A 10,439-nucleotide genomic window follows, 5' to 3' on the forward strand; every position below is an offset into this window, starting at 1 on the left:
GTAATTATTCTCTCTTGGAGAGGGTAGTAGTTAAGAAACAATTGCCAAAATCCTGGCCCAAATACACACTTGCTGTGCGACCCTGAGCAAGTTACCTAATTCCTCTGTGTCTCCGAGTCCTCACAATACTTGTTATAAAGTGCTTAGAAATGCGCTGGCCCCCAATCAATGCTAGATAGTATTCATATTTTCTCACTGTCACAATGATCCATTGACATCGTCGTATCCTTTTTGCATTCGTATTTGAATAGTATAGATTCCTAAAAGTGGAATTGTTGTAACAAAGGGTAGGCATACTATAAATACAGATGCTGCCAATCTGTCCTTTATTTATTGTTATTTATTTTTTTAAGACAGGGCCACGTTCCGTCATCCAGGCTGGAGTGCAGTGGCATGAGAGATCTCAGCTCACTACAAGCCCCACCTCTGGGGCTCCAGTGATCCTTCCACCTCAGCCTCCTGAGTAGCTGGAACTGCAAGCACATGCCACCATGCCTGGCTAATTTTTGTATTTTTTGTAGAGACAGGATTTTGTCTTGTTGCCTAGGCTGATCTCGAACTCCAGAGCTCAAGTGATCCATTCACCTCAGCCTCCCAAAGTGCTGGGAATACAGGGGTGAGTCACGACGCCAGGTCTCAACCTGTCCCTTAAAAAGACTCTACTCGTTTACATTTTCAGCATGAATAGAAGAAACTGCTGATCTCCCTTCACCTTTCTCAGTATTCAATATTATAAATATTTTTAATTTTTGTCAATAAAACAGGCAAAAAAATAGACATCTTGTCCTAACTTGCATTCCCTTAATTGCTACTGAAGATAGCCATTTTGTATATCTACTTCCTTTGAAATTACCTGTTTATATCTTTTATCCATTAGTTTTGCCTTTTTTTATGATTTATAGGAGCTCCTTGTGTATTTTGGATATTCCTCCTTGTTGTATTATAATAGAATATATTAAAATATGTTAGAGTTTGTGAAGATTTTTTTCCAATTTGTTGCTTGTAATTCAGTTTTGTTTTTTGGTATCTTTTGTCACACAAGTTTTTACCTGTTTTACGGTCAAATCGGCTGACATTGTCCTCAACAGCTTCTAGGTTTTGTGTCTGTGTTAAAGAGGATTTCCAACCCAGTTTTTAGGCACACAGAATACTGAAACTGCAACAGGTTATGAGGAAATGGCAGTTTCCTAACACTCTCAGCTCAGCTCATCCCGAAGCAGCTGTGGAAGGAGGTTCCCTGGGCTTGCTCTCTGCAATGGAACTCCTGCTGTGTTTCCTGCTGCTACGCCACTCTGTCCAGGATTGACTACTCCTTTCTAACAGAGTCCCCAGTGTGTCCTGAGCACAGGTGAGACAGGCAGGAACTTGGACAGAAATTTTTGTTCAATAGTAAGGAAGAACAATGGAAAAGTAAACATGGAAAATACAGGGCATTTAACCAGGCTGGCCTAAAAATGGATAAGGCTTGGATTGTACCATAACTGTTCATGGCTTGCTCTGCAGAACTTAGAAGCTCCATTCTGTTTCATATGAATTTCTTTTCTCTGGCTCTTCATTCCCAATGGTCTATTTGACATTCACTAACCAACACCGCCTTCCTAGCCCTTCTGATGCTTCCTCATCCAAACTGAGGGTCCAGACCTCCTTCTTTTCTCTGAGATCCATCTCCTCAGTTGACTTGAGGGATCTGCCTCTTCCTCAGTAATAATTCACCCTTGAGGTGCAGCCTTACCCTCTCCACCCATAGCTAGGGCTGGAAAAGGACCATTTTTTTCTTTTGACCATGTGGCTTTTGTAATTACTTTTTAAAAATGATGATAATTATTATTTTAAGGGCTTACTATGTGCTAGGCAGCATGCTCTATAGAGATAATCTTAATTCTCGAAACAGCCTTTGCTTACGGTAATATTACTATGCCCATTTTACAGATGATATAATAAGGACTCGCACATATGCACATGGAGTGAATAAATGAATTGAGGAATGGATGGGTGAAAACAACAAATTGTGAATGGTCCAGCCATCACCAATAAGACATGTAACAATTTTTCCCATCTTGCTTCACGCTGCCAACAACTCGGGCTGGCATTGTTGTAATGAGTTGCTTCTGTTCCACACAAGCCAGGGTTTAACAACAGAATAAAGGAATGAACTCGCAATACAAAGGTGTCATTATCTTTATAAACTCCTCTACTATAAAGGGTTCAGGGTTTAATGGTTTTTGAAATAGAGTTTCAACCTAAGTTTCATTTATGGTTCTGGTAAAAATTCCCAGGGTGAATGAGAAAATTGCTGAAGCCCTCTGTGAGTCAGTTGCCTCATACACAAAATAGAATTAATGAAGCTTGGTTGTCATTAAGCCTTCTTAAGATCTTCAGATGAAAGATACTGCATTCATCCAACACAAATTATTCACCAGTATACTATGAAAGACTCTCAGAAGAGAAAGATCTGATCATAGCTCAGAAGTGTACTTAGAAGTAAATGGTAAGTCACTCCAAAAATATATATCGTGTAGATGTCTATGTTTGAGAACAGTGATCCCGAGAAATGACTGGGAGGATCCTGGAAAGCTAAGTTTGTTTCTGGCTCTGCCAGTTTGGCAGGGGACCTTGATGTCATACCTGGCAATCTCATTTTCCCCATTAGTGAAATGGAAGTGGCCCCGTATTGCTTTCTGTGATTTTCCTGCTCTAGAACTTTCATTGGGTCTCCTATGATGTGCATGAAATCATCAGCCTGGAATCTGGGCTTCCTGTGGATCTCTACGCCTCCCTTTTCAGACTTTTCTTCCAGTGTTCCTCTTCACTTTTTCTCGAAGTGGAACACCCTTGGCTGATTCCTCTTTGGTTAAGATGATTTCCACTCATGTGGAACAGCACCTCTCTGCCCCTCTCCACCCGTGAAGTTCCTACTCATCTTCCATGAAGGCCCCTCTTCTCTGAGTGAAGGGCTTGATTCTTACTGGGTTCTGGATCCCTTTTAGCCTTTAACAAAATATTTAGCAAAGTGCTTACCTCGCATGCATGAGAAGAACGGTATTTCCATTTCCCTTCCGATGCTTTCGCCATCCAAAACCTTGGGTCTGTTGTTTGTCCATAGTAAATTAGTAATTTCCCATTATTAACTATGAAGAATACTTTTCTATTACTCCACTCTCCAAATGCTTCAGTTCAGCAAAACTGTAAACTGTGTAGCATGCATCATTCACAGAAGTGACCATGCCATTCCCACCTCTGTGCCTTTGCTGGCGCTGTCCCACCTTCCCTATCCTCTCCTCAGTCCTCTCCCATCATGACCCAGCCTGGAAGGCATTCTCCTTCCAGGCCAGTTTCCTATCTCCTGCTCCCCTTCTAAATTCAACTTGAGCATCATGCTAGTTCTTTGGTAGATACAAAAGGAACTGAGTATGGGTTCTTCCTACGCAGAGTTTGTGATTAAGAAATTGTCGATGCAGGCTACAGATAGTGGCATGTGCCTGCAGTCCTAGCTAACTGGTAGGCTGAGGCAAGAGAATTTGAGTTTAGCCTGGGAAACATAGTGAGAACCTGTCTCTAAAAAGAAAAACAAGTGTTTAAGGAATTGTTGATTGAATAAGATACTCAGTGTATTTTTAATAGTTGAATGATTGAGCGAATGTATAAATGGAAAAACACAAATAATTAAATTCAACAAACATAAGTGCCTGAAGAGATTCACAGATAAGGTGCTGTGAAAACTCAAAGAATCCTGATGCAAAAGATGTCTTCTGGCAAGGGATTCAGGGAAAAGAGGGGACACGTGGCCTGGGTCCTTAAAATTTAGCAGAGTTGGCCAGGCGCAGTGGCCTATACCTGTAATCCCAACACTTTGGGAAGCCAAGGTGAGTGGATCACCTAAGGTCAGGAGTTTAAGACCAGCCTAGCCAACATGGTGAAACCCCATCTCTACTGAAAATACAAAAATTAGCCGGATGTGGTGGCATGTGCCTGTAATCCCAGCTACTCAGGAGGCTGAGGCAGGAGAATCGCTTGAAGCAGTGAGCTGAGATTGTGCCACTGCACTCCAGCCTGGGTGACAGAGTGAGACTCCATCTCAAAAAAAAAAAAAAAGTGGCAGAGTTGGCAGATGCCACTGCCATCGAGAGCCCCATACTACAGCCATGGTCAACCCCATCGTGTTCTTTGACATCATTGTCAATGGCAAGCCCTTGGGCCACGTCTCCTTCAAGCTATTTGCAAACAAGGTTTCAAAACAGCAGAAAACTTTCTGAGCACTGGAGAGAAAGGACTTGGTTTTAACAGTTCCTGCCTGCTTTCACAGAATTATTCCCAGGTTTATGTGTCACGGTAGTGACTTTACGCACATTGACACTGGTGGCAAGTCCATCTGTGGGGAGAAAATTTGGTGATGAGAACTTCATCCTGAAGCAAACAGGTCCTGGCATCTTGTCCATGGTAAATGCCAGATCCAACACAAATGGTTCTCAGGTTTGCATCGGCACCGCCGAGACTGAGCGGTTGGATGGCGAGCATGCGGTCTTCGGCACGGTGAAAGAAGGCAAGAATATTGTGGAGCCGTGGAATGCTTTGGGTCCAGGAATGGCAAGACCAGCAAGAAGATCGACATTGCTGACTCTGGACAACTTGAGTAAGTTTAACCTGCGTTTTATCTTAACCACCAGACCATTGCTTCTGTAGCTCAGGGGAGTACCCCATATTAGTCCATTTACACAGGGCTGATAAAGACGTACCTGAAACTAGGAACAAAAAGAGGTTTATTTGGACTGACAGTTCCACATGGCTGGGGAAGCCTCAGAAGCATGGCAGGAGGCAAAAGGCTCTTCTTACATGGTGGTGGCAAGAAAAAAATTAAGAAGAAGCAAAAGTGGAAGCCCCTGATAAAACCATCAGATCTCGTGAGACTTATTCACTATCATGAGAATAGCACGGAAAAGACCAGTCCCCATGATTCAGTCACCTCCCCCTGGATCCCTCCCACAGCACATGGGAATTCTGGGAGATACAACTGAAGTTGAGATTTGAATGGGAACACAGACAAACGATAGCGACCCCTCCACCCCATTTGCTCTCAGTATCCTATCTTCTTTGTGCTCTCACTGCCGTTCCCTTTGGGTTTCATGTTTTCCTCGTTCCCTTCCATGCCTAGTTGGATTGCAGAGTTAAGTTTATGATTATGAAATAAAAACGAAATAACAGCAACAACAGTTCAGCAGAGCGTGGAAACAGAAAACATTCCTCCAGGCAGAACGAGGCCAGAAGTGGGAAAGTAGAGGTAAATAGAAGGAGAAATAAGTGAGACTGGGAAAGGGCACACAGGTGGTTAGAAAGAGGGTGGGGGCAGCCAGCGGAAAACAGACGGGGGAAGGCCCAGGACCGGGGCTGACTTGCAGTGTGGTGTCAAAGAAGCTGCCAGGGTGCCGTCCTCCAGGACTCACTATAGGTGCAAATGTTAACACAGGACACTGTCCAAGGGCTTTCTGGCTGCACCACCCTGTGATACTGTCGCCCTACGTAGGCGTGCAGGTGGGAGGGAACCTTGCAGCAGCCATGGGCAAGATGGGGTGGAACTTGTGATACAGCAGAGAGAAAGAAAGCCAGTTTGGGGGATATTTCACTAACCCACAGGCCACCATTTGTAATTAGGTGTTTTATGATCATGATTAATTAAAAACTTACAAAGCATACAAAGAAGAAAACTATAGTTAAAGTGATTGATCATTAGAATGCAGGGATACACTTAGTTTCCAGAAAAGCCTGCCTGATTGCGAGATCAGAAACCACTTTAAACTTCCTAGTGGCACTCTGATGGCCACGGTTGCCTTTGTCATATTTCATTTGCCTTAAACAAAGTTGGAGCCTCCAAGAAGTGAACACAGAGGAGGTCAGTCCACCAAAAGTCAGAGCTGTCAGGCTGGGACGGTGGGCTCCTCAAGGTCCCATCTCCAAACAGGCAGGGAGCAGTGGAGATGAGGGCACTTGCAGTGGAGTCAGAGAAACATGGTTCCAGGCCTGTCTGTCCCTTTTTACCTGTGTGGCCTCTGGCAAATTAACTCACCTCTCTCAGGATTCTGCTGAGGGACAAGTAAAAGAAGGCTCAGACAGCTTTCAGCCTACTGAAAGGTACTTCAGAAAGGCTGGCTCCTTCTCACCTGGCAGAAGCGGATAGGATTCTAGCCATTATTTCTTTCATTCATTCATTTTCTCATTTATTTGTTCAACAAAGATATTAATATCCTGGGAATACAGCAGAGAACAATGGAGAAATAATCCCTGTTGGCCATTATTAGGCTTATGATCTAATGGAGGGGACAGATATTAAACAGCCACTTGGCCGTGTGACCCTGGGCAAGTCATGAACTATGCTGAACTCTACCTCCCTACTGGTAAAAGCTACACCACAGAGTTAATTTCTTCACGAAAATAAGTTTTCTTAAGATTGTATGTGAAGGGGCCACACAAACATAGATCCGCGGGCGCACTTCCGAAATCTTCTGTAACCTGCGACAGCCCCTAGCCTGGGTTTGGGCACAGAGGACAGGAGGGGAGGCATCAGGATGCCCTCCAGGTCCCGCTAAGCTCCATTAGGGAAGTAACAAGATTAATTATTGTATCTAAATGCTGTAAACTTATTTTAAGGTAGATAAAAACGGATGCGTTAAGAAAAACACACACACAGAAGCAAGTGGTAGGTGAGTTTGCGTTGATTCTTTTGCCCTTTTCCAGAAAGAGGAAGGAAGGGAGGGAGAGAAGGGAGGGATGGAAAGAAAAAGAAGGGAAGGGAAGGGAAAAGGGAGGAAGGAAGGAAGGAAGAAGGAAATTAATGTGCAGCTACTACTATTCAGAAGCTGAATGCCAATGGCCACTGTCTTCAGGTCTTTGGATTCTTACTGACATTCGCACGGACTGGGCTGTTACACACACAGTCATTGTTTGCTGTGGCCCAGCAGGTTCTACAAGGGAAGGCCCTTCAAACCTCAACATCGATCAGCTGGTGTAGAGGTGGCGGCGGCCTCGTGTTTGAAGGAAAGTGGTAAACTTTCCTTTTATCAGCTCTGCCACAACCCTCAAAGAAATAGCCCTGAGACTCTGCAGGCCAAATGCGAGCTGAGAGCAGAGATACTGTGGAAGTCAGCCCCAAAGCTTCGTGCTGTTGGAAGTAATGGGGATTTCCAGAGCATCAGAGGCATCAGCCCTCACATAGAATCCCCACTCTCACTCCAAGACAAGAAAGTGAATTAGTGAGGAGTGCAGGAGCACTCGCTTCTGGCGCCTCCAAGAATGAAAGTTGGCTCTCATGGCTTCCTCATGTGACCCTATCCTCAGCATAAGGTAGAGTAGTATTTAGTGGACTGATTGATTGAGGCAGAGTTTCCCTCTTGTTGCCCAGGCTGGAGTGCAATGACTCAATCTCGGCTCACCACAACCTCCACCTTGTAGGTTCAGTGATTCTCCTGCCTCAGCCTCCTGAGTAGCTGGTATTACAGGCATGCGCCACCACATCCAGCCAATTTTTGTATTTTTAGTAGAGACAGGGTTTCACTTTGTTGGCCAGGCTGGTCTCAAACTCCCCACCTCAGGTGATCTACCCACGTCGGCCTCCCAAAGTGCTGGCATTACAGGTGTGAGCCACTGGGCCTCTTATTGGACCTATTTTTTAATCAACAAAACAGTCTGAACACCTGCCATGCATCAAAGACCAAGACTGGCACTAAGGGGATTGCCGAGATCAGAAAGGCAAGGTCTGAACTTTGTGATCAGGGGAGGGAAATGAGAAATATGCACAGAGGCCGGCCAGGAGTGAGTGCGTGCTCAGTGTATTTATAGCCTGAACAAAAGATTGACTGAATGAATGAACAGAAGCGCATAAGCACAAGCAAGCCACGTGGTACAGAAGAAAGAACACAGGATTGTGGCATCCCAGCTCCCCCACTTCCAGCTGTGTATGAGGCTGGAGAGTTCTGCTAGCTTCTGGATCCACTGTCCACGCTGCTCTGCGCCCCAGGGGCTGACCTCTACGGACTGCCCACTCTGGGTTCTCTGGGTTCTGTCTTCTGGTTGAGCACTGCCTAAAGGGAGAGCTGGAAAGAGATTGGGGATGAGGACAGGGTTTTGCCCCCCTAAATCCCTGAAAGAGATTGGGGGTGAGGACAGGGTTTTGCCCCCTAAATCCCTGAAAGAGATTGGGGGTGAGGACAGGGTTTTGCCCCCCTAAATCCTTGGAAAGAGTTTGGGGGCAAGGACAGGGTTTTACCCCCTTAAATCCCTGAAAGAGTTTGGGGCCGAGGACAGGGTTTTACCCCCCTAAATCCCTGAAAGAGATTGGGGGCAACGACAGGGTTTTACCCCCCTAAATCCTTGGAAAGAGATTGGGTGTGAGGACAAGGTTTTGCCCCCCTAAATCCCTGAAAGAGATTGGGGGTGAGGACAGGGTTTTACCCCCCCCCTAAATCCTTGGAAAGGGGTTGGGGCGAGGACAGGGTTTTACCCCCGCTAAATCCCTGGAAAGAGGTTGGGGGCGAGGAGAGGGTTTCTTCCCCTCTGGCAGCAGCCCTGCACCTCCATCGCTGCTGCTCCAGGGGCTGCGTTCCTTTCCTCCCTGGGTCTTGGGGAGGTTATTCCTCCCTCTGCCCTCCTGACCTCAGCTTCTCAGTGTCACTGATGTCTCAGTGCCTTAAGGTTTCTTGTCTTCTTTTAATTCTGTCTACACCTCTGGAAAGAACTCCCTTGTGGAAACCACTTGTGTTAGTTCCGTTTCCTGCAGACACCCAACTCATTCGATAAATGAGAGGAAGTCATAGAACTTTCATAGTCGGATTCCTCGACTGTGGAATGGAAGTTAACAGCAATACTTAGTATCCAGCAAGTTCAGTGCCTGGGCACTGGCCCTCATACATGTTGGCTGCTCAAATGAATGAATACATGAATGAATTAATGGCTAAGAGGATTAATGACGATGTTAATTTACAAGGTGTGAAAATATGAGTTTCTATAACTCTTACAAGTGGCAAATGAATATAATAGCATTAACTATCTTGATATTGTAAACTGGGCACGAGTCTGGAATCAGGAAAACTGACCTTATTTGTTGATTGTGTGATTTGGGGCAAATTATTTTCCCATTCGGTACCTCTGTTTTCTCCCCTATAAAACAAAAGGGTTGGAGGTAATTACCTGTCAGAACCCATCCATCCGCTGGATGCGGTGGCTCACGTCTGTAACCCCAGCTCTTTGGGAGGCTGAGGCAGGTGGATGGCTTGAAGTCAGGAGTTTTCAGACCAGCCTGGCCAACATGGTGAAACCCCATCTCTACTAAAAATACAAAAATTAGCCAGGCATGGTGGCGGGTGCCTATAATTCCAGCTACCTGGGAGTCTGAGGTGTAAGAATCACTTGAACCCAGGAGATGGAGGTTGCAGTGAGCTGAGATTTCGCCACTGCACTCCAGCCTGGGCAACAGAATGACACTCTATCCGCCACCCCCCACAAAAAAAGGACCCGTCTGTCTTGGCCATACTATCAAGTACTAAGTATTCAAGAGAACAGTACAATAATTTCAGTTGGAGAAGCCAAGGAAGGCCTCAGGGAAGAAGCAGGAACTTGAAGAACAGAATAGTAACAGAATAGCAGAAGGATCTCCTAAGTGGGCCAGACTGGAGCTGGGAAAAGGTAGAGGAGGCCAGCCAGTGCCGGTCACCACAAAGGACATCTGGCTAGATCAGAAGCTGGCCATGGGGACATAACGGGAAAAGGCTGGGGACATAAGTTAGGGACACATACAAAAGGCCTTGACTACAAGGCCAAGAAACTCAAAGAACTTGCAAAGGGAAGGGTTCTGACCTCCTCAAGGCCCCAAAGCTAGCGCAGAGGTTTTCTCTGCTCAGCCCCGAGTTGAACAGGATCTCTCTCTCCAACTTCTGATGGCAGCTGCCTTCTCCCTTTCCTGATTCCTTTCTTTGAAGGTCACTTGTCAAATGAGGGATGAGGGAAAATTTATTGGGTGAGGAAACCATTTGGTAAGGGATATTTTTGGCACCACATGTCCTTGGCAAAGGACTTGTTCCTGTCATTATTCTCCTTGTGTTTTAAAATCTGTTAGTTTGTTGTAAAGTCAAAGGCGAGATCATCAAAAGAAAATGATTGGATTTTTTTTTTTAGTTACTGAAAAAAGGTGAATCCAGAAAAAAATTGGGGTCTTGAGCAAGAATAGTAACTGGAGGGTCCTGGACATTAAGTCAAAAAAGTACTTGAAAAAAAAATGATAAAAATTAACAATGATAAAAATAGGCCGGGTGCGGTGTGTCACGCCTGTAATCCCAGCACTTTGGGAGGCTGAGGCGGGTGGATCACAAGGTCAGGAGTTCGAGATCAGCCTGGCCAACATGGTGAAATCCCATCTCCACTAAAAATACAAAAATTAGCTGGGTGAGGTGGCAGGC

General features: G+C 45.3%; 1 pseudogene; it reads left to right on the forward strand.

Annotated features, from left to right (window-relative positions):
- Positions 1 to 4,142: 4,142 nt before the first annotated feature.
- LOC141579958 (peptidyl-prolyl cis-trans isomerase A pseudogene) lies at positions 4,143 to 4,634 on the forward strand (annotated as a pseudogene).
- The last annotated feature ends 5,805 nt before the right edge of the window (positions 4,635 to 10,439 follow it).

Source organism: Saimiri boliviensis, chromosome 1, assembly GCF_048565385.1.
Source record: "Saimiri boliviensis isolate mSaiBol1 chromosome 1, mSaiBol1.pri, whole genome shotgun sequence".
Lineage (NCBI taxonomy): Eukaryota > Metazoa > Chordata > Mammalia > Primates > Cebidae > Saimiri > Saimiri boliviensis.